This window comes from Carassius gibelio, chromosome A4 (assembly GCF_023724105.1).
Source record: "Carassius gibelio isolate Cgi1373 ecotype wild population from Czech Republic chromosome A4, carGib1.2-hapl.c, whole genome shotgun sequence".
In the NCBI taxonomy this organism is placed as follows: Eukaryota; Metazoa; Chordata; class Actinopteri; order Cypriniformes; family Cyprinidae; genus Carassius; species Carassius gibelio.
Window position 1 is genome coordinate 2,802,828 of NC_068374.1, and position 23,980 is coordinate 2,826,807.

Consider the following 23,980-nt stretch of genomic DNA (forward strand, 5'->3'; position numbering starts at 1 on the left):
ACCTATTCTCATCCTTTGTTAACCATTTCAATTTATGTCAGAAATAAATACTTTTTCTTGTACTTGAAGCTGTGTCTGCTCTCACTCTGAAGCATGAGGCCGAAGTGTATCTTCCACGTAACTTTGCTTTTACATTACCCCTCTTTTTCTTTTTTTTTTAAGATCATATTTTTCTTTGTTACTTCCCCCTCCTGACCGCTAGACTGGGAGGAGAACGTAACCGTTACTCTGTCAGACATGCAAAAGAAATCTAATGTATCTCTTGCTCTGGCTACTGTGTATAGACCACCAGGGCCGTATACAGAATTCCTAAAAGAATTTGCAGATTTCCTCTTAGACCTTCTAGTTACAGTTGATAAAGCGCTAATCATGGGAGATTTTAATATTCACGTTGATAATGCAAATGATGCATTAGGACTTGCGTTTACTGACCTAATAAACTCTTTTGGAGTCAAGCAAAATGTCACCGGGCCCACTTCCTCTACAGTCAAAAATATGGGTGTTATATTAGACCGCAACTTTAGTTTTGAAAACCATATTTCCCATGTTACAAAAACAGCATTCTTCCATCTTAGAAACATTGCCAAGCTACGAAACATGTTATCTGTTTCTGATGCAGAAAAGCTAGTTCATGCATTCATGACCTCTAGACTGGACTATTGTAATGCACTTCCTGATAATGTTTGGGTTCTGACACACACTCTCTGTTTAAATCTAGATTAAGAACATCTCTTTTGCCAAGCATTCAAATAACACATCTCATAATTTGTGACTGCAGTTGTATCTGATTAAATGTGCATTCTTATTTTTCTGCTTGGGTTAAACCAATTAATTTTACTTTTTTGGAACGGCACCTACACTAATGAAGTCTCTATTTGTTTCTCCGTTTTATGAAAGTGAAAGTCGTGACATTTGCCAAGTAAGGTTACCCATACTCGTAATTGGTGCTCTGCATTTAACCCATCCAAGTGCACACACACAGCAGTAAAAAGTGGACACACACCCAGAGCAGTGAACACACACACACGTGGAAAGTTGACAGAGAAAGTTGATAAGCTGCTTCATGGTACCAATTAAGCCTGATTGCGTCGGTTTGGTTTTGTCAACCCAAAACTAATCCTGTAACTCTGAATTTGTTCATCTACCATCATGGTGCAGGCCCCAGATGTATGGCCTGTTGAAAAAAAGGATGTGCTGGTTGGGTATGTTTTGATGCTGGGATGATGGTTCATGCTGGTCATGTGCAGGCAAAGGAGCAGCATAAACCAGCAAAAGGACCAGCATAAATCATCATCATCCCAGTGTGGCAGACACTAATTAAAGAAGGCCAACAGAATTAAAAGCCCAAATAAGACGAATTGATATTACAACAATCCGTCAACCCACCACAACGAGCTCTAGTCATCGAAAGAAAAAAACCTGCAAACACATAAGAGAAACATAAGGGTAACTAATAAAACTTCACTTAACCCGTACACAAAGTGACACAATTAAAAGGGCATACCTCTGTGAATGGCGACCGCAACACAGACTTATACAGTTAAGGAACAAGGCACCTGTATTACATGCCCAGCATTTCCTCAGTCCACTATAATGAAAATTAAGGTTGGTGTCATCCAAAACAAACAACCACAAGCCACCCATATACTTAGCATTAGCATCTTACCTCTCAGGCCACGACACACCGGCAAAAAGAAATGGTAACGCTTAGATGACTCTTTTTTCCCGTACTTAACAAGGCTTTCTCCAATTTACTAATCAACCAGTGTTTAACCCCTTGTGTAGTCAATGCCACACCAGCCTCAAAACATACCTAACCAGTATATTTTGTTATTTTTTGCACTGTGCAGAGGTGAATCTATTTAAAGGGGGGGTGAAATGCTATTTCATGCATACTTTTTTACAGAGTTTTTTACACTGTTAAAGAGTTGGATTCCCATGATAAACACGGACAAAGTTTCAAAATTAAGTTGTACGTTTGAAGGAGTATTTTTGTTCCCAAAATACTCCTTCCGGTTTGTCACAAGTTTCAGAAAGTTTTTTTCGAGTATGGCTCTGTGTGACGTTAGAAGAAGCGGAATTTCCTTATATGGGTCCTGAGGCACTTCTGCCGGAAGAGCGCGCGCTCCCGTATAGCAGAGCACTGAGAGCACAGACATTCATCGAAAAAAGTCACAAAAGAAGTGTGTTTTTGGTTGCCAGGGCAAGACAACCCTGCACAGATTACCAAAAAAAATTAAGGGACCAGTGGATGGAGTTTATTTTTACAGAGCATCAATGGAGTTGTGCAAGTGTTTGTGTTTGTTCCCTGCATTTCGAAGATGCTTGTTTTACAAGCAAGGCCCAGTTTGACAATGGATTTGCATATCGTTTATTTCTTAAGGATGATGCAATCCCAACGAAAAAGGGTCACGATCGTGTGTTGGAACCACAGGCGGTGAGTAAAACTGCTTAAAATATCTCTGCCTCCTTGTTAGTGCGTCCCCTCCCATGCCGGAGACCCGGGTTCGAGCCCCGCTCGGAGCAAGTCGTTGCTGCTGCTGCTCTCCTTCAGTTTCAGCCTCGGGATCTGATTCTGGATCATAAATAAACGGCTGAATCTGACTGTTAGCCATGGTTTGTTTTGGATGAAGGTTTTTTTTCCTCACGGTAATGTCACAGCTTCCAAACGCTCTCAACGCAAAAGCTTACTGGCGCTCATGATTCTTTAGCTCCGCCCACACGTCACGTCTCCAGCCGGTTGTGTTTTTCCGGGAAAAATCGGTACAGACTATCTTTCTCTTATGAATATAATAAAACTAAAGACTTTTTGGAGTTATGAAGGATGCAGTACTACTCTATAGGTACTCAAGATTAACAGGATATTGAGTGAAAACGAACATTTCACCCCCCCTTTAAGTACAAGCCTCATAACTCACACATGACATCAGAGTAATTCTCCATCATAAAAGTGCTGTATGTCCGAGACACTGAATCACACTCCTTAAAGGAGTTTAGCGTTCAGCGCAAATCCCGCCCTGCAACTGATTCTAAGGCCGGCGACACACTGGATGCGTGGCGGGAGCGTGGCGTTTTTGCTGCATGTCAGTTGCTTCGCGTTTTTTGTGCCTTCACACTGGCAGTTGAAATCAGCTCCGATACGGCTACGAAACGACTGGAAGTCATTTATTTCCTATGGAGATTCGCAGACCGCATGCGAATGGCTACGCACCGGGTCCGTACGAGTGCGGTGCAGAAAAAAATTGTGTCCGTTGGTCATCCGGATTCTTTAAAAAAAAATTGAACTCTTGCGAAAGACTACGGACGGTTCCTATCCAACAATTCCAGCAGAAATTGGCGTTGCTCTGGTACTGATAAACAAACCTGAACTCTTACATTTTAATAAAATAAATGATTTTATAACGATATGTTGTCATGGCATTTTTTTATTTTCATGATTTTCTAACATTATAAGGGCAGTTAATACAATTAAAATGAATAATTAAATATTGTGGCCCCCCGCTCTCAGACACACTCAGTCTCTCTCGCTCGAGTTTAGGGTTGTTGCAGCCCTTTTTACCACTATATCACATTTAGCTGACCGGAAATGCACATTCAGATACATACAATGTCAATCGTTCTAATCTCTGCGCCATTTTTGTTCTACTCGCTTCCGAAGCTTTCCGATGCTTTTCAACGGTGTAGTACTACGTCCACTGGGTGATTATTGCGTATCATGGAGCTGATTTCAATTGCCTGTGTGAAGGCGGCGTTACACACACGCTGTTGCTGGTGTAGGTGACATAGAGGAAGACCGCCGACAGACCAGGCTCTTGTGTTCACGATAACAATATCTATACTTCATGTTGAGCATAAATATAAAGCCTACTGATAAAGGACACCGTCAACTGACGGCAAAATGGACTATGTTTGACAGGTGCAATATGCCAGTGTATCACCGGCCTAAGGTTTTCAAAAGGCATCATGCGAGTGTGAACACTCTACAACTAGGGGGAAAAAACAATTGTAATTCAAACGCAGCTCCCATCGGCATTTAAACAGACCTTTTGCTCTTAATTCTGATCGGTCCAACGCAATAACGAAATCTGAACAGGTCTAAAAACTGAAACTGCTGATGCTGCACTGTACACTTTGGAAAAGTTATATATTTTTTTTAAATATGAGCAGGCCTACAAGCTGGGATTGGTAATGCTGCACTGTAATCATAGTTATTTATTTAGATTTTTCATTATATTTTATTATATGATATTGGTTTGAGACAGAGTATTTTATTTAGTGGAGAACTTTTCAGCAGTATTTTATTTCTTTTTTTTATTATAAATTATATTTTATTAAAAAGTATTTTTTTTAAAAAGTGTAAACAAATTGTTAAAGTTTATAGTAATAAACAACCTGCAGTTTAATGTTTGCATTTCTTTCCCTTACTGTACCGAAAATGAACCGAACCGTGACTTCCTTGCAGTGGTATGTTTACTGAATAAATAGTTTGTAGAAGCCTTCAATACCAAAAATATTAGCAGGAGTCTCATTTTTCATGATAATTTATTCAGATTTGAAATAGAAACTCATGAGACATGTTGCTTTCAAACCATTACTTTTCTAGATTGCTCCAGGACTCATTTCATGTATTTTATATCAAATAAAAAAATATTTAAGAGTGGTAAAAAATAATTCAAGGCACTTCAGTGTCTAGAACTTTTAATCAAATCTGGTTGATAAAGCCCAAAGGGTCTTCTTTCTAAAGACACCAAAATTATGTTTGTAACACTGACGTAGGAAACTATTACAATTATAATTCAGGTAGAGCACTTTCAGCTGTGAGTCCCATAATGGGGGGTTGCTGGCTAACAGATTAATGGCATTTCTTAAAGATATCTTTCCAGTATTTTTGAGACCTTTTCCTCTTCTTTTTCCTCTTAACTGTCTGTAACATAAACCTTAACTACTACATTGTCCATTTATCATTAATCTATTTCTAATCTATTTCTACTCTACTTATACTCTTTCTACTCTAAATCAGTCAATAAATACATTGACATCATCGGGAACCCATGTGTAGGGAGGCAAGGATTCGGATCCACCCACTTCCAGCAGTGGTGAAAAGCCAAGGTCCGACACCTGGAGGAAAAAAGGTGTCTCAAGGTGACAAGGTTCTCTTTGCACTGGCTTACATCTTCGAGCAGTAGAGGCAGAAAAAGTGCCAGACCAGTACAAGGCCGAGGACATGCATGCAGTTCATCAGAGAAGGGGAGAAACCAGCAGCCCCCAAGAAGATCAAAAATAGCCTCTTGCAAGCAGCACAATCCTGGGAGATGGGGGTGGACCTGGGAAAGAAACTAGTCTTCCACCAGGTTGTGCAAACACTGCTGAGGCCGGACATGGTCTTATGGTCTGAGGAGGCAAGGAAGATCATCTTGATTGAACTGAAGGTCCCGTGGGAAGACGGGTGTGAGGAGGCCCATGAGCGGAAAGCCACAAAGTATCAGGACCTCGCTGAGCAGTGCAGGGCCAAAGGGTGGCAGACCTGGCTATTCCCAGTGGGTTTCCCGGCACAGTCTGTGTGGAAGACACTCACTGCTTTGGGTATAGCAGGAAGGGAGAGGAAGGCAGCTGTCCGAAGGTTGGGTGAGGCAGCAGAAAGAGCATCTTGTTGGCTCTGGAGTAGGAGGAAGGAGTTGGGCTGGGGGCCAGGAGGAGGAGGGCAGTGACTGGCCACCACTGCCGACCCGCCAACTGGAGGGTGTTGTGGTTCAGGATCGAAACACCCCATGAAAGTTGGACGCCACCTGATGAAATCTTAAAGCAAAAGCAGTATTACTACTTAGTAGAAAGCTTAGTTTAGTTTAAAGAAAAGCAAGCATTAATCAAGACAGTACAATTATGCTGACTGATTTCATCCTAACATCTTTAAGCTACGATACTTTTCAACATATTTTTTAAACTTGCTATATTTTGCAAAGAGCATATATATATATATAGGGCTTAAAGTATTCCGGCACCGTGCCGGATCTCCGGCGTGTGGCCGTGAGGAAAAAAAATTATATTTGAGAGCCTGCGCATGCATTTGAGCAAATTTATTTCTTCTACCAATCATATGAGAGGAACGCAGCTTTAACTAACGTTGCAAGCCTATCAGAAGCAGAGAAGGGCGTGTTCTTGCAACACAGTATGATTGACGCCCATACATCAATATCACGTTAGCGTTGTCGGAGAAAAAAAAATGGAGCGCAAGTTTATGAAGCCTGGGGATGCTGTCCTAGACTTCTAGCAATAGATAAAGGACTCAAAAATAAATGGCGCTTTTTGGCAGTTGGTGCAAGAAACCGAGAGCCCTGGGCTTGTTTCTGCATTACTTGTTCGAGGAAGCTTCTGTATGCCGGCAGCGGTAAGAAAGTGCTTGCTCGCTATGATTTATGTTGCGTTCCAGGCAACCCGTTACCCATGTTTTTCCAACCTTAAACCCGGGAAAGTGCACTGGAACGGCAGTCAAATCCGTGACTTCCCATCCGTGAACTCGTACTAGATCGATGTACTCTTGGTTTTGAACTCACAGCACGCGAAACAACAGTGACAGCCCCTACGGATGCAGTGTTTATGCAGGTGGTACATGTTGAAAATTACATTTTAGGACACTGTAACGTTGCAATAAAATTAATAATCTAGCTAAATTTCCTTGCGCACAGAAAGTTTGGCGTGACTTGCCTGGAATGGTACAAAGTCGTTAGTCGTGGTTTGAAATAGTGACGAGCTCAAAAACCTGGCAGGAACGCAGCACCAAACTCCGGTCATAGAGCCGCTGCCTGTGCACTCAAACTTACCACGACGTTCTCCCGCTCCCGCAGCAAAATCCCGCGGGTAAACGTATAGTCTTAGACTTAAACGTATAGTAAAGTCTATTTTATTTTATTTTATTATAAATAAAGGTCTATTTGTTTCTAGTTATTTTATTTTGTTAGATATTTCCACTTTGAGGGAGTCCCGCAAATAATTTTATTTTCCCGCAACCCGCACACAATAATATCTTGCCGCCCGCATCCGCATTCACCCATCAATTATTGTCCCACGCCGCAATCGGTGCACTGGGTCCCGCGGGGGTGCAAGTCTCTAGCCGGCAGCAACTATTAGCTGACACACCGTTGTCTATGACTGACCATGTCTGCGATTAAAAAATAAGTTTGTGCACATTTATACCAGAACATGATTTGTCATTCAGAATTTCGCAGCCACTGGTCACCCTGTGTATAAAACTGGCAGAAGACAAAAAAAAAGCGTTAACTAGCCTGATGGGTTCAAATCAACATGCGAGTTATCCCAGAAAAAAAAGTGATAATAGCCTGGATTTCACTTCTAATCTTCAGTTTAGCAGTTCAGTTCTTTAGCACTTTGAGCACTTCATTATTTAAGCACTTTAAGCACTTGTTATTGTTTAGAAGATAACACTTTATTTGACATAGTACTTTTAAATAAATGGTGCCAAACATAATTATTGAAGAGATTCATGTCTATCTCAGTCTGTTTACCATTTTTTAAGCACTTTAAGCTCTTGTTACTGTATCTGTGTTATTATCGTCAATATTTGAATGGAGTCTGTCTTTGGAGTTTCTCTCCAAACACCCACCAGCCCACCCCCCCCCAAAAAAAGTTCAGGCTCAGGATTATTTTTCCGCTTTAACCCCTGTATATAGTACCATCATGCATCAGTAAGTTGTTATGAAACACATCCATATAGTTCCAATCTTGTTACTGTGCGAATTACTGGTGTTTTTACTATAGTTTGGATATTAATATCCAGTGCAGATTTGATGTTAAACGGTTCGTTCAGTGAATCACAGGGCATCTCAATGATCAGTCATGAAACAGTGATTCTGTTCAAATTCCCTTTCAAATCTTAAATTATTCCCTTTGAGCTAAAGTAATGTAATTGAAACATTAAATTTATTTTAAATCATTAAATTTTCTCTCTCAGATCATTTCATATGATCATTATTTCTAGTATTCTCTTTGGGGCCTAATTATTTTAAGATTGAATAAGCCTTGAACTTTGGAAGTTTAAGTAAACCTATTCTACCTAATTTATTTATTACCCATCTGAATATATTCTATTCAGACTTGTACTTAATGCGTTTTACCCCTCTTTCTTCCTGTTTTCGTTATACACTTAACCACTATTGTTTTATTTATTGATTTCCTCTATTTAATTTCATTTTCGCTTATTTTGCCCATTTATTACTTTTTAATTTTACAATTTCTTTCCTCTGTGTATCCTAGCTTGGTAACGACACACCTGAGACCTAAAAGCAGACATTGTTATCCCTCGCTACGAGTTCAAATAAATTAGAAAGCCAACTCTCTTTCACTTAAAGTTGATTTAGTTTGATTAGTTGTGCAGCAACTAAAACAACGCTCTCCTAATAGTTGAGATAACCGCTACTGAGACTTATCTGTCTCCGTCCCATCTCTCCTTTCCTTTCCTCTTCATTTTTAACATTTGTAGTGACATGTAAGAACCATCAATCAATTTTAAGTGTATGAAATACACAATCATTTCAAAGACGACGAATCATCCTTATGAATTTGATTGTAATCAACTCCTCCTTTGTTCTTCCTAACCTGCCAACATTTGGAAACGCAATTCAAGTTTTAGCATCTCATCCAATGCTGAGATCAATTGCCTTCGCAGCCTATCTGGTGATCGGTCCAACTGTAAGGTGTATGGTGTCAATCCTGTCAGACTAAGGAAAGAGATATCAGCATTATTATTGTATTCTTTTGTCCAAAACAAGATATTTAATAATATTGTTTACCTTTTTGATAACATTTAATTGCGAAAAATTAATTTTCCTAATTTGAAAAACATAAATTTTTGCTTGTCAATGAATTTGCTTTTCACCTCTTTCTCTCTTTTCCTCTTCCTCATTAGAGTGAGAAAGTCTTCGCATCTCTAGTCTACTTAGACACCCTTAGCCCTTTAACTGCCTGCTCAACCAAATGGTTGATTTGTCACTTTATGGTAAATGTAGAAAAGCTAAGCTAATGTTTTCAGATAATCCTTTCTGCTGTCAGAATGTACTATTTGCTGAGAAATATAACTTTCTGATCATTCATTATAGTTCATATTTTCTGATTTCCATAGTATGTGTATGAATTCCGGTACTTTTGCCATAAAGTGACATATCAACCATTTGGTAGAGGCCGATATTTTAAAATTTATGGGACGTGTTGAAAAAAAAATACATTGAGTAAGGTAACTAATGACATAAGGAGATAAGAAATGCAAACAAAACATTTTTCAAATGCTTTTTTCTTGGTGGGGCAGTTAAAGGGTTAAACCAACACCATCATCACCACTCTTCACTAGTGGTTCACAATCACTGATACAACACTTAGTTGTCCCACAACACATAGGCTTTTACTCCACACAGATCTGTGTCAGTCTCTCTTCTCCCCAGCATGCCAACATGCCGCAGACTGCAGACCCCATTGCCCATGGGGAAGATGTGAACACTTGGCTGAAGGGGCATGACAGACAGCCTCACTCCAAAGACATTTGAACTGTTATTATTTAGTAATAATCATTATCCTGAGAAGATTCCTGACACAAGATTCAAGCCAGAACAACAACCACGAGGAGCTAGTCAAGATCACCAGCTCCCAAAGCTGTGCCTTTGTAGCCGGTTCGACCTGTGTGTCCCTGTTACCACAACTCGGCTACGACTCCGCGTTGTGTTGTGTAATAAATAAAAACTGGAGTTCAATGGCTAGTTCAGAGGTTCTTTATCTGCATGAGTTGAAAAATACAGTAATCATTTGTTGCATTCAATGTAGTGCATATTTGATCAGCCTTCTCCTGTCAACAGCTCGCTCTGCTCAGACCTCCCGCGGACTGAAGCTAGAGCTCACAATGCACACTTACTCATTTACAATAATAAAGAATATAAAGAAAATAGTAATAATTAATATCACATTGGGTGTATCAACGGTCAGTGAAATAATACAATATGTATTTATATACATTGACACTAACCAAACTCATAAAACATCTCTAAATCACCCACATTCCAGCATTTTATATAACCAATTAGGTTGAACAAAGAAATCATAAAACCAATACATAAACATACCTGCATGAGTTGAAAAATACAGTAATCATTTGTTGCATTCAATGTAGTGCATATTTGATCAGCCTTCTCCTGTCAACAGCTGAACATTAGATAAAAAGAGATCAGCAGACACGCTTCACAGGCCAACATTCACATTAACATACAACATAACTTAATACTGCATTCACTCGGTTAAACTCATCAATTCATGCAGGAAAAACAGCTTTAACAGGCAAGATCAGATACTTGTGCATACTCATCAACATTTTAACAAAACCGATCACTTAATTAGTGATTATTTCACTTATAATACTCTTTTGAACAGGAGCGCACACAATACATACCTCGCTCTGCTCAGACCTCTAGAGCTAGAGCGCGTGCAACACGCCAATGATGTCACAACTGCGACGAACGCAAAACTAAAAAAAATATTTATTTTCTCTTCTTACAGATATAGCAGAAAAATTTGGATTTTGTGTGAATTTAAAATAAACACAAATTATAATTAAAACCTGTTACACCTTCACAACCCAGCTGAAACTGAGTGACAAGCACATCACCCACCTTCAAGAGGAGCTGACATGTGCTCAACATCCCATAGACAAGCTGGAAGTAAAAGTTCAAGATCAACTCAAAGCACCCAGCGAGAGGGAGCGGGAAACAACGGAACAAGTTAAGAAGCTCCAAGCAGCCCTGGCAGCAGCTCAGCTCGACCAGCAACATGCAATGGCTGCTCAGAAAGACCTGGTAAACAGACTCCATGCTGAACAGCTACTAGAGAAAGCCAAGCTAGACATCAGAAACAAGAATTCTGAAATTAGTGCTTTGGAAGAACACCTTGAAAGGTACAGAACTGAAACTGACAATCTGATCCAACAACTAGATCAGGGATCTTCAAATCTGGACCTCGAGATCCACTTTCCTGCAGAGTTTAGCTCTAACACTAATCAAACACACCTGAGCATGCTAATCAATGCCAATTAATGTCTTTGGGATCATTAGAGAATCCCAGACAGGTGAGGTTGATCAGGGTTGGAGCTAAACACTGCAGTGCATTGGACCTCCAGGGCAAGATTTGAGGAAGGGGGAACTAGATGATACCAACGATGAGATCTACGTTGTCAGAAAAGAACTCCAATACGCTTACAAGCAGAAAAAAGAGCCAAGGAAAGAGAAACATCTCTTAGCCTCATCACTGCTGAGCATAGCAGATTCCCACGTCCAATAACTGGCATACGACGAAAGAGCGAAGGGCCACAACCCAAAACCTAACCTGCCTTCGCCACACAACCATTTCCTGCCAACGAAAGAAAGCCTCCCATCCAAGACCTTGGAGCTGCACATGGGATGACCATCAAAGACCTCAACAAGCTGTCTGAAAACATCAGCAGGTTCAAGCCGAACTCAACAGAGGACCACGACATCCAGGCATACCTGCAAGATATTGAATTTCATCTGGAAATGAGACCTCAAGTGACTGACAGAGACCGGTTATACTTCCTTAGAGCCTTATCGACTCCTGAGGTACGAAACTTTCTAGAACGACAGCCCAGTCAAACTACCAGAAACTTTGTGAGGCCCTGTTTAAATAGTTTACAGACCCAGAGTCTGAACATGGACTGTTGACTGCCTTGGAAACCAAACAAGGTCAACAAGAGACTCATCAAACGTACTACAACCAACTCCGACAAGCCTACTTTGGTGCACACAACAAGCCTGACCTTGAGGAGGATGTGAACTTCAAAAGCCTCTTCCTAAAGAATATGCACCCGGGGTCATTCACCATATAGGCGTCATGGCCTGTCCACGCTCCATGACCATTCAAGAGTTGCTTGACCTAACACAGAAGGCCTATAACAAGCAGAAGATGGCCTCAAAGAAAGGTAACAGAACCCCCAAACTCTGGAACTCTGTTAACAAAGACTCAAGCCTTGCACTAGACGACACCCAGTGGCATCACAACACTAGTCTTCCTACAAGAGCACAGAGAACTTGACACCCATGTACACAACCGTTTTCAGCCCAAACGTTCTAAAAATCCATGGGACCAGCCACACTTCTCAAGAAACCAAAAGGATAAGAACAACTGGAAACCTAACCAGACATCCAAAGGTAATCACCGGACTCATCCAAGAGCAACTCGGGTGGGTAAGCGACAACAAAACCCACCTCAGCGCCACTCAGACACGCACAGTGTTGAGTATGCACAAGAACATGACAGCTTACAGTCACAAGCCATGAAACAAGTCATGAGACAACTGAAAGAGTTCCTTCAAGACCAGTTACATGCATATGACCAGAAAGTTGAGTCATGCTCGCTATGACCAGCGACAGAACTGAAGGACGGTGATCATCTGGTACACCACATCAGAGGTGACAAGCACCTGTTCAACAACCACCAGGAACGAACAAGTGTTTCACGGCCAACCGTTGACGAAAAATCTGATGTACTAAAAACAACACCTCAGTAACCCAACGCTCCCTAACAAACTGTCAAATGAACTCCAACTCCAAGAACCACATTCCTGTCTGTGCAACAGCAACCAACAGAGCACAGAAGGTCATAAAGTCTGCTACAGCCAGAAGGCATCACAAGAAGTTTTGCAACCCAGCTTCACACAGCCATGCCAAACTGCCTCCGACTGTCTGCTAAAGAACTTCCTGTCTTGCTGGACTGACCCCCATTAGACCAGTGGTTCCCAACCTTTTTAGGGGACTGTACCCACAAAACACTTTATCCTTCCTGAAGTAACCCCACAAGCGCATGTGATCGATTTGGTGTAAATTTTAGGTTTGCAGAGTGTAACATCTAATTTACCTGTAAATAATATTTTTACTTCCTATAATAACTCATACTTGTCTTTGTTCAATATTTGTATGACTTTTATTTTCACATCTTCACATGTCCAGACCAATTATACAAAAACAAAGATCACATTTTATATACATGGTAGCAGCCTACTCTAAATACGTTTAGACGTGTATGACACAAAAGGACTTAATTAATGAGAAACTTGACCCTGTCTCTCACTCATAAGCTTGGTCAGTCTTGGGGGCAGTGTGGCAACAGCAGCTATCAGGCTTTGAGTCTGTTCCTGTGCTTGGACTTGATTACAGCCATGGATGTAAATGTCACTTCACATAAATATGTAGATCCAAATGGCAGAAGTTAAATCAGTGCATGTTTCCCCAAATCAGGATATTCCTTCTCCACATCACACCAGAACTGTGACAGGTTTGTTTCTGAGTACCTCATCTTCAGTCCATGGTCTTCAGTTTCTTGTAGTCTGGTTGGAATGTTGTTATCCGTACTTTCAGTCATGAAAGGATTACGGACCCAGTCAAGTTTGGCAGACTTGCTTTCAATATCAGGGAAGTAGTGGTTGAACTCAATGTTGAGTCTGGATAAATCTGTGCTTACTAGTTGCACTATAGGAGCTCTGTCAACATCACCTGCAGAAAGGTAGCTGTTGAGCTGCTGGAAACAACTTGTGTCCCCATCTTCACATTTACTCTCCCACAGTTTGATCTTCTTCATGAATCCACACACTTTATCATACATGTTTAGGACGTGTGTGTCTTTAACCTGCAAAGTTAAATTCAGGTTGTTCAGTTTGCAAAAGAAATAAGCGAGATATGCAAGGCGGGCTTCCCAGTCTGTGTTCTCCAACATAACAACAAGGGGATGTGAGTGTTCTGCAAGAAAAGCGTTTACTTCGTTGCGCAGCTCCAAAAGCCTCTGTAGTGCTTTCCCTTTCGATAACCAACATAGGTCGGTGTGAAGAAGTAGCTGTTGGTGCTCAGCGCCACTGTAATGACATAGCCTTTCAAACAGTCTGTGATTCAGAGGCCGCGATTCGACAAAGTTTATCACTTTCACTGCGTCATTCAAAACTTCATGTTACTCGGGACCCATTCTCTTAATCTGCGCTATTTATCCTTTCACCCTCCCAGTCATTTTGTGTCATTTGTGCAGCAGCATCCGTGCACACATGAATACAGGACTTCCAATCCAGATTGTGCTCTGAGAAAAAGCTGTCGATAACGTGAAACACATCTTTACCGGTAGTGCTCCCCGTTAGCTTCTTGCAGAATGGAATGTGCTCGTTAATTTCAGAAATGTCTCTGTATGGCACAAACGCAATAAGCTGAGCTTCCCCGGTAACATCGGTTGATTCGTCCAACTGCAGCACGAATGAACCAGACAGTTTTAACTTTTCCACTACTTGATCGACAATATCAACGGCACACTGTGTTATTGGACAATGGTACCGTTTTCAGTGCATCAGCTGCTTTCTTATCAATTATTGTTTCTGCAAAAATTACAGCAGCAGGCAAAATTAGCTCCTCAGCAACAGTAAATGGCTTTTTGGATTTAGCCACAATTAGCGACAACAGCATATGAAGCCTCCAACGCTTTGGATGACACTGCAGTCTTGACTTCTCTTAAATTCCGATAGTTTTCTTTAAAAAAAACTCTGCTGTCTTTCCGACACAGGAAAGATGCTTGGTATTTAGGTGTTGTTGTAAATGGGCTGGTTTCAAGCTATTATTACAGAGCACATCCCCGCAGAGGAAACAGCGGCTGAGGCGGTTCAGTAGATGTGGATGTAAAACCGAAAACGACATACTGTTCATGAAATTGACGGTACTTTGACTCGTCAGCTTTCTTCCTTTTTTCCATTGGTTCACTTGAGCTGCCGCTAGCACTGCTGCTGTTTGTAGCGGCACATTTTTTAGCCATTGATCCATGGCTAGCTAGTGTTTCTGTTTTACTCAAAGCTATACTCTCTGCCTGTTTTTATGGTTACACTCCCGCCCGGCAGCGCGAACAAGCGAGCTGAGAATCAGTTGGGGGGAAGGACAGGGTCACTTAACGGAATGGTTTCCATATTATAACATGATTATTATAATGTTTTGAGAATCATCCCACGTACCCCATGGGGACTGCTCATGTACCCCCGGTTGGGAAACACTGGATTAGACCATGGACATGCCCTCATCCAAGCCAAGGATGCAGAGATCCAGTCTTCAGTGACACACTAGACAAGGGGGGAGACAACACCGACTGAAACAGATCTGACCACGCATTCACTACACCATCAACACGCACAGCATTACCACCAAGAGGTAACCACATCTACTGATAACACATTCAACAAACGTATTCTTCTCACAGGTAGAATGTCCAACTTTAAGCATAACAAAGTTACATATACCCACTATGAAGAAACGTGCAGCCATCCTCACAATAGGTAGAACACCTGACACTAAGTTAAGGCACATGACATCCTAGCTCAATAGTAGTTGGAAGCCATGCTAGGAAAACCCACAGCAGCTTTGTTTTGTTTAGTTCTTCTTTTACCTATCCTTCTCCTTCCCCTCTTTCCTGAGTAGGTGAAACACCTAGACACACCCTGCAAGGGTCAAAGGTCTGATATTAGGATTGAATCGCCACACCTAATATCCACCAGCCACTCTAAACTGAATGGAAGCCAGAGTGCTTCATTCATGATAGGTCACTTCATTTATTTGAAAATGAGGTTAGAAGAAAACTAACGGTAAACATTTAAATTAAGACAACCTAGAAGAACCAAACAAAGTTGATTGATGAATCAAAATAAAACAACGATTTTCAAAACAATCTAAACTATCCTCAAAGTGCTAAACTACATTGATTAATTGAACTTAACCACGTGTGCCTAAATAACCTGATGCCTACACTGATACAGTAACTGTCATGGAGGTGTGTTGTCTTGATGTTTGCCGTGTTTGTCTGCTTCTTCTGCCTTTGTTTCTCAAGCGATCAACGATGTCTTCAGCTAAACACCTTGCCAAACGAAAGGGGGAGATGTAATGTATCAGACCTGAACCAGACAAGTTAAAAAGTTGATCAGGACTGTAGTTGAAACATGAGCCGAATTCCTCAGAAAGGCAACAGGAGGTTGTAAATCATTCCTAGTGCCACAATTCAGAAGCAAGATAACTTATGATATCCCAAACAAAGTCAATATCTAATTGGTCAAGACAACATTTGAGGTGTGGCCAAACGGCCAGTTTAAATACTAAGACTTTTTTTTTTATTTACCGTTTAATAACAATAGCATGCATTTGATCCTTTGTGTAAAGGTCTTCTTTTAATTTTTGATGAGTAGACTGGAGCCTAAGACTATACTACATTTTGAAATTAACTCACTGTAATTTTTTACAATGTTTTTTTAAAGATGTTACAATGTTATATCATGTTATTGTTGTTTTACTTCCTCCTTTTATCTAATTTTACAATCACATTCATTTCGCAATCTGTCCCTTTGCACCACCTGGCAGTAGTTTCGCGAAAGATTTTAACACGCAACTGACTTGCAGCTAATGGCGCGGTGGCGGTACGTGTGATGGTACTGCTCATTTAGGTTGGCCACCTACTGTATTTACACATGTAATACCTCTATTTAAACTTATTATGGTATGTGGAATTACTTTCTGATATTTTTTATGTCCATATTGGCTGACTTTTTACCTTAAAAGTTAATGGTCAAGGTAATTTTCCTATTCTTAAGACCTTGGCCATAACTTGGACATTATTAGGATTAAAAACTGATCCAATAAGTCTAATTATACTAATGTGACACTTAAAATTCATATTTTTTTTTTTTTTTGTACAATCAGGATGGAGGTTTGCAAAAATCTCTACCAACAGACCATCAAAAATCCCTGTTCCAGAAAGAAGTTCACAAATATAAGAGATTTCTACCATGAAGAAACTGTATCTTTCATAAAATATCATGAAAAAGCAAGGGGATTTTGTCTGTCCTTTGCGAAGTGCTCGTCTAACTATTTGTGTGGAGATGTCCACAGGATTTGGTAGAAAAGGTGAAGCAATTACAACAGACACTGGGATATGTGACATCACCAATATGTTTCTTTGCTCACATCTGATTGGTCCAGCTTCAGTTTGAGATCTCTAACCCAGAACATAACCTGCCCCGGAGCATGTCAGCCGTGATGTGTAGGTTACTATGGCAATGAATGCTGCTAAAAGCCATGCCATTTTCATGGTACCTAAAACCCAGGATTGGTGCAAACTAACCTGAAACTTACCTGGCTAGCCAGCTAATCTAGCTTCATGGTACAGGTAAATCTGTTACAGGTCCCGGGCAGTCGGGAAGACTGTAAGCAGTAATCAATTTGACATTAGATGACAGAGAGAGAGAGAGAGATAGAGAGAGAGAAGAATTGGTTGTTTCCTTAATGGTCCTCTTTGTTGTCTGGGGATGTGCTGCAATCGTCATGGTAACTCTACTCTCTCAACTGTCACCCAGAGTTCAGAAAATGCAGCTGAACTACACAGTGCAAACTCATCATGTATTTAAAGGGGGGGGGGGGGGTGAAATGCTATTTCATGCATACTGAGTTTTTTACACTGTTAATGTCACGATCATTACATGGAGTGCCCATGAACTTTTATAGAGGGCACTCCAATCAGGACAATTCCACACTCACCACCAGATGTCACTCGGACTCTAGCACCTCTTATCTGTTGCACCACACCCTAACTACATTTCCCATTAGTCTCTGCATCACAATCACCCTGCCACACCTGCACATCATTCCTCAGTCAATCTCCTTGCCACACCTGCACCTCATTTACACACACATATAAGCAGCACACTCGCTCTCACTCTCTGTGAAGTCTTGTTTAGCCAGTCTGATATTTCCGAGCGTTTTCCTTGTTTTTTCCTTCTGTACCTGACCTTTGGATTGTTTATACCGACTCTGATTCTCTGCTGCCTGCCCCCGACATCTGCTTGTTCCTGTTATCGATTCTGATTATCCCTCCATACCTGACGCCGTTACTGATCATTGCCTGTCTGACCATTCTCATTAAAAGTTCTGCACATGGATCCGAACCTCTCTGTCTCATCATTACAGTTAAAGAGTTGGATTCCAATGCTAAACATGGACAAAGTTTAAAAAATTAAGTTGTACGTTTGAAGGAGTATTTCTGTTCCAAAAATACTCCTTCCAGTTTGTCACAAGTTTCGGAAAGTTTTTTTCGAGTATGGCTCTGTGTGACGTTAGATGGAGCGGAATTTCCTTATATGGGTCCTAAGGCACTTCTGCCGGAAGAGCGCGCGCTCCCGTATAGCAGAGCACTGAGAGCACAACAGACATTCACTGATCAGAGCGAGAGCGTCGCGAAATGTCACAAAAGAAGTGTGTTTTTGGTTGCCAGGGCAAGACAACCCTGCACAGATCACCCCCCCCCCCCCCAAAAAAAAACAGCATTAAGGGACCAGTGGATGGAGTTTATTTTTACAGAGCATCAACAGAGTTATGCAAGTGTTTTTGTTTGTTCCCTGCATTTCAAAGATGCTTGTTTCACAAACAAGGCCCAGTTTGACGCCGGATTTGCGTATCGTTTATTTCTTTAGTATAATGCAGTCCCAACGAAAAAGGGTCACGATCGTGTGTTGGAACCGCATGTGGTGAGTAAAACTGCTTCAAATATCTCTGTGTTGTTAACTTAGCTATCGGCGCGTAAGCACATCAAGTAAACAACATGCGATGTTGTCATCAAACTGCACTTTCCGAATGTACACCTTAAAAAAAAAAAAAAAAAAAAAAAAAAAAAGACATAAAGTGGAACTTAGTCATTTTCCAAAACCGCTAAGCAATTATATACAGTTTCAATACATACCACATAGAGACGTCGTTGCTGATACTGCACTTGTTAAATTTCAGCCTCGGGATCTGATTCTGGATCATAAATAAACGGCTGAATCTGACTGTTAGCCATGGTTTGTTTTGGATGTTTTTTTCCTCACGGTAATGTCACAGCTTCCAAACGCTCTCAACACAAAAGCTTACTCGCGCTCGTGATTCTTTAGCTCCGCCCACACGTCAAGCCTCCAGGTGCTCGTGTTTTTCCGGGAAAAAACGGTACAGACTATCATTCTCTTATAAATATAATAAAACTAAAGACTTTTTGGAGTTATGAAGGATGCAGTACTACTCTATAGGTACTCAAGATTAACAGGATATTGAGTGAAAACGAGCATTTCACCCCCCCCCCCTTTAAGTAATTAAAATAAAACTTATATTTACATGTTAATAGAAAGGAACGTGTAAAAATAAAAATTAAATATATATATATAAATAATTTCATTTGTGACCCAAACGATATGTAGGGTGGTACAGGTACATGGTACATGCCCCTGATGTGGAGGATGTACTGAAAAAATATGACTGAAAACGTACTCGTATGTGACATTGAGACAGACAGTAAGAGAGACGAGACTGTGTCCCTTCTGACTGACTGCAGTAGAGTTCAGCATTGACTAGAGATAAAACTTTGTTCATTCTCAATATGAACTTTTGTAGACATGTAAAAGAAACCGAGTCAAACTGTGTAGGAATAAGTTAAGCTGCTTCTATACACTCAAGTACAGACTTCTATAAACACCAAGCGGGGTTCATTTAATCCTGAGAATTTTGCAGAGTATGAAGTGAGAGTCTGTTTTAACACTTCGACAGCACACTTCCTCTTATCAGTTACTGAATACATGTCACTTTTCACACATCATGTTTTTTACACATAACTAAACTTATAGCATCTATATACAGTCATTTTAGTGCAAGAAGAAGAGTGAATTGAGCTGTATTGCTAATATTATTGTGTGTAAATATGTCATTTGTAATATGTAAAATGTGTATACTGAATGTGCAATATATATATATATATATATATATATATATATATATAAAATGATATTTTATATGGTGTATGGGTTAAAAAAAATGGAACAAACTGTAATTTTGATTGCAATAGAAACACCAAACATCAACTTTTTGATTGACTTTCTGTTTGACCTCTGACCTCTTGCCCCTAGGGGATCGCCTTCCGTTTGACCTCTGACCTCTTGCCCCTAGGGGATCAACTTCCGTGACCTTGAGATCAGCTACATCAGTTCACCTTTCACTCCCACAGAGGAGCAACAATAACGTACATTATGTGGAAAAGAATGTGTTTTTTAAACCTTAAACCATATAAACACATCGCATTACACTAAATACACAAAATGTTCTTCTTAGCAACATATTAGCCCTTTAATATAACTCTGACTAGATTCGTCTGAAAGAAGGAAGTCATACGCCTAGGATAGCTTGAGTGTGAGATAATAATGAGCTAATTTAAATTTTTTATTTAAAGAAGTGCCCACTTCTGCTGAAAAAAAGTCAGATCTTAACTGCAGGTCAGCGGTCATTTTCTCAAATATATATCCGTTTTGAGTCTTTGTGTTCCATCTGATCATAGGTTCATGCACATTCTGCCATCAGTAATATATATAATACAAATAATAATACAAATAATTATATTTGCTAAACTGATATGAGAGGAAATCATCTATGGGTGTTGATATATTGCTTCCTAAAATTTTACCCACTGCCAATAAAATAGTACTTTGGGACATTCCCAGAATAAATGCACTTAGACCCCACCATTCCTCATTCTCTCCTACACACTGATAATGGTGATGTACTGTCAAATTTGACAACCACTAATGGAGCTCTGAAGAATCTCATTTTCATTTTCTAATCAAATTCCTTCCACATTTGACTAAAAATACCCTTATGACAGCCAGCACATATATTTTTTTCCACATCTCATCTTCTATTACAGTATTTAACTCTAATTCCCAGTTTCTTTTGATATGAAACGTGTCATCAGATTGGTCCTGCATTAACGTCCTGTAAATATGTGCTATTTGATTTTTAATAGGTAGACCAATAATATTAATAAAATAGTTGTTTATAAAATATTTCAACTTAAACCTATAACATAATTGAGTAAAATATATTATCGTCTCTACTTCAAAAAAAAAAAAAAAAAATTCTCTTCAGTGGCAATATTTGTGTAGTTGATGTTTATTTGATCTGATATTTATTAGATGTAACATTTTGTTTATTTTGTTTTCCTTAGGATTTCCAGTTCTTTGCCACTGCTGTCTCCCAAACCTCTATTTGACATTATTTTAACATTACAGCTCCAAGTGTGATTGCCCTGACTAAAAATTCAGGCCCATAATTGGGGGTGTCATTTTCTATATCATGTATTGTCAATTAATTGTGAATTTTGTTATATTTGAGAAACACGTCTCTGTGCCTTCTGTTGATAATGTACACAATGAACCTGTGTCTATAATTTAACTTCACTCCCCCTGAGAGAGATTCAGGGTGGCATAGTCAGGCTATGTTGATTGGGCATTTTAATTTCCCATAGAATTTCTATTGCCCTCACTTGCTACATTAGGTTTTGTCTCAAGAACAATCTTAAGAAAAAAGATAACATTCTTAAGAAGATTTTTAATTTGGGAATACAAAATATTCTTATCTTTTTTCTTAAGTTAGAAAATAAGAAGCAATTGGCAGATTTTTATTCTTAAGAATGTTTCGCGAATCCGGCCCCTGATCAGCAGAAGGAAGCATGAAGTGCTCCAAAATTTATTGGTAAATGGGTGCAGTGACTTTTTCAAAAAACACAATGGACCAACACCAGCAGATGACCCCAAATCATCACAGACTGTGGAAACTTAACACTGGACTTCAAACAACTTGGCCTATGAGATTCTCCACCTTTCCTCCGGACTCTATGAGCTTGGTTTCCAAATGAAATACACAACTTGCTCTCATCTGAAAAGAGGACTTCAGACCACTGGGCAACAGTCCAGTTCTTCTTCTCCTTAGCCCAGGTGAGACGCCTCTGACATTGGCTGTAGTTCAGAAGTGGATTAACAAGAGGAATATGACAACTGTAGCCAAATTCCTTGACACATCTGTATGCAGTAGACCAGACAACTAGAGACTGAAACTGCATGAGATTAACATGCAGCCTGTATCCAGATGTTGTCCACTTACACATTGAAAACAAGTGTAAACGCACTTCTGATCCAAATGTTGTCCGTTCAGCGTGTCCTGGTTCAGAGGTAGTTGAGGACGGATTGTAATCAGATCTCAGAGTAATGTAAACGCAATCCAGCCATCGTGTCTGCATTTCTAGGTTGACATTACACAAAACCCAGCCCGCTCTCTCCTGAACTGTCAGAAGAAAGATGGAGGACACCAGGCTTTGGAGCACTACTGAGATTTATACTTATATATAATGTTGTACTACATTTATACTGGTGTTGATGAGTGTGAGGGACAGGTGCGGGTGATTAAAACTCTGCTGACTGAGATCATTGTAACAGTGGAGACTGGTGATTCTGGGACACTTTCAGTATGTAAGCAGTTTTAAAATACTGTAACTTACAGTATATGTGATGTCCTGACAATTAACCATAGCAACAGTAGGCTGGTCAAACAATTATGAAAAATATATTACAAAAACAGTTGTTCCGATTCCGATACTAGTATCAGAAATATCTCCGATACCACAACAAATTCTGGCATCGGCGAGTACATGAACCCATATACCGATCCGATACCATTTTCTTACACAAGACCTAGTTATGACCGCTAGCTTTGCCTAAACGCTGCACGGTTCTTCTTCGCTGCTCAGAATGCATTGCAAACACAGGAAGTTGTGCTGTGTTGCCACAAGCAACCCCTTTAGAGCAGCGTAGAAGAAATGAAGACGCGTTAGCAGCACTGATCTATATATGACTGGATCACTCATCGCGTTCTAAACTGCCAACAGACAGTGAAGCAGCTTCTATATTATAGATCAGTGGTTAGCAGTATGTCTCTGTAGTACCAGTAGTTACAGACTCCCGAGTATATTCGGTACCTGCAGCTGTATTCAGTCGTCTCCGTGTTAGTCAAAGCGCAGGGCTCCAGACAGTGGCCGAATATATACTAGTGTCTGTGAATATTAAACTGCAAAATACTATTTAAATATTACTCCTGCAAATTCTACATCTCTATGATTGACAGGCGCAGATGCGTGGGAGCTCGCTGTTTTGTAGTATCTGCTGTGTGTCACTATATGAGGACACGAAGGCATAAACCATCTCTTCATGAGACTTTACCGTTTCATTTGAGAAAACTGTCATATCATAAACACAGTCACTCAAAGATCTTCATGGCAGCCCATCAAAATAAATGTGCGGTTTAAAGTGAGTAAATTGACAATATATTAAGCTACTGTTGTAGCCTACAGTAGATTTAGCTATGTCTCTATGTAGTAATAATACGTCTCTATTAATAATAATAATTAAGCCTAGAAGGTTGCTTGTTTTTTACTTGTTTTGTTGTAAAGAGATTATCTGATTAATATATAATTTTTTATATTCCTAGACTTATTTGTTGCAGTTTTTTATACAGTTATATTGTAAAACTAAAATACCTTTTTTAGTTTGAGGTGTTAGATTTTTGGTTGCATTTGAAGTTATTTTTCGCTTAAGAAAATAAATAATACTGTCAAATTCATGTCAGATAATAAAAATACTGTATTAAATACAGTAGTTCACCATGTATTTGTTCATGTTTTATTAAGGGATCAGTCTGAAGCACATAAAATATTTCTAGCAATTTACACAGGGCTAGTAGTATATACAGCTGGATACATACCCAGGTATCGGATCAGTACTCGGTATCGGCCGATACCCTGAGCCCAGGTATCGGAATCGGGAAGAGAAAAAGGGTACATCTTGGAACATCTCTATTAAAAATAAATTGATGGTAATCTAACTGCACTAGGGATCACTAAATATATTTTAGTTTAATAAACATCAACAGAATTAGCCCAAAATTTACACACGCAGGATCTTTAAAAAATCCACATGAACTCTGCAAAGTCGTAAATGTTCCCAAACACCAGCCAGCATCAAAATGAACAAACCTCTGAAGAATTTATACAGACACTGTGTGAATGATAATAA

At 39.9% G+C, this 23,980-nt stretch overlaps 1 pseudogene; it reads left to right on the forward strand.

The window, feature by feature from the left end:
* The window catches only part of LOC127980948 (complement C3-like), a 30,474-nt pseudogene extending 24,702 nt beyond the window's left edge, over window positions 1-5,772 (forward strand).
* The last annotated feature ends 18,208 nt before the right edge of the window (window positions 5,773-23,980 follow it).